This window comes from Micromesistius poutassou, assembly GCF_964030765.1.
Source record: "Micromesistius poutassou genome assembly, contig: SCAFFOLD_5963, whole genome shotgun sequence".
In the NCBI taxonomy this organism is placed as follows: Eukaryota; Metazoa; Chordata; class Actinopteri; order Gadiformes; family Gadidae; genus Micromesistius; species Micromesistius poutassou.
Window position 1 is genome coordinate 1033 of NW_028179328.1, and position 1468 is coordinate 2500.

The window sequence follows — 1468 nt, forward strand, 5'->3', positions numbered from 1 at the left end:
AGTATGAGTTAGGAGACCAGCATTTGATATTAAATATGGGCTAACTAGAGTAGTTATGTTTACCTATTAGGGGAGGCCTGTGGCAACGTAGCGATGGATTGAAGATATCGACAATAGATAAATAAATATGGCCAATAAAGTGCACAATGTACAATGTAAACATTGGAAGAAAAAATAACAGTCAATAACATGCAATACTAGAGTTTAAAGTGAATTTAGTCCAGGCTGTTGGAGGGAGGGAGAGGCATTGCATGAGGGCTAACATAGCCAGTAGACATTGTAATTAGTGAGGTAAAAAAACTGCAATTTTGCACAGAGCTCGGTGAGCTCCTTGCTGCGGTAGGACGGAGTCCGTACTATCCATCCCGACACCCCGCCAACGATGCCATCAACCTCTTCCGACATCATATCTATGGTGGCGCTCTCCCAAAGGTCTCTCTCATCCTCAGCTAAAACACTGTCTTGCTTCCAGCAGCTGTAAAACAATAAAATAAAGACAATCAGTACTGCACGATGCAATGCGTATGGACAAAACACATCTATTAATGCACCTGAGAAATACTCATTCAGGGTAGAAAAAAACAATGATGGTGCAATGTAATGGTTAACTCATAGCTATAGCAACAGCAACACCTTCTAGTCTATATTGTGATGTGGTATTGACACATCACTAACTGTTGAAAGTTACCAGCCACTGGCTGGTAGCTTATTTATTGTACTGTCCAATTCAGCATTTGGCCGGTGCTAATTTTAAACCCTGCTCACATTAACCAAAAACAGATCTTATCTAGTCTTACCCTCTTACTTCTCGATCGACTCCGAGCTGAATTCTTTACAGCTTCCGCATGTACTGCAAGGTCTGGTTGCCTGTATCTGCAAGTCCTGCGTACCGTCTCATAATGTCTTGCAGGCAGCTGGGAAACAATTAAATGAGTGGAATGAATAGAAAAAAAACCTTAAGTCACAGTAAAAATTGAACAAGGAAGGAGAAAACAGTTCTGCAGTAAGTTACTTACACAATGTCGTCAGAATCAGCATGTTGTAAATCTGAACATGCAGACAACGCTCTGAGCAAATGTGTAGTCACAGACTCGTTATGAGGAGAGGACAGTCTGCGAAAACAAAATTAACGGTTAAGGTCGGCATCTGAATAAAATACTCCTGACTAATCACTCATACGGCACATATATCGCTTATCTTAACCCATCTACAAGGCTAGGGTGTAATAAGGTTCTTAACATTTTAAACGAGGAAATGGCAACATACAATGGCGCCGCAATTTTTAATTCAAGACCCATCCGATAAGTTTATCGATGAAAGTGAATCTCAAAATCAACGTATTCAGGATCAGATGCGTACTCCACCATTTTAGCAAACTCCCATCATCTTTCCCCATGTAGGACAAGCGCACTGTCCTCCCTCCGTCCACAAACATTCCAAACATTCTGGCGCCATGTTAAAGCGACCT

General features: G+C 41.3%; 1 long non-coding RNA gene across 3 annotated transcripts in view; it reads right to left on the reverse strand.

Annotated features, from left to right (window-relative positions):
• Window positions 1–405: 405 nt before the first annotated feature.
• Window positions 406–1468, reverse strand: part of LOC311372920 — a 1677-nt gene continuing 614 nt past the window's right edge. For 2 of the 3 annotated variants that reach the window (XR_014642107.1, XR_014642108.1), the window contains 2 exons: window positions 1017–1112; window positions 425–914 (listed from right to left, as the gene is read on the reverse strand). This is a non-coding gene — a long non-coding RNA (uncharacterized lncRNA). Of the gene's footprint in view, window positions 915–1016; window positions 1113–1468 lie in introns of all 3 variants that reach the window. The other variant, XR_014642106.1, reaches the window with a different exon arrangement.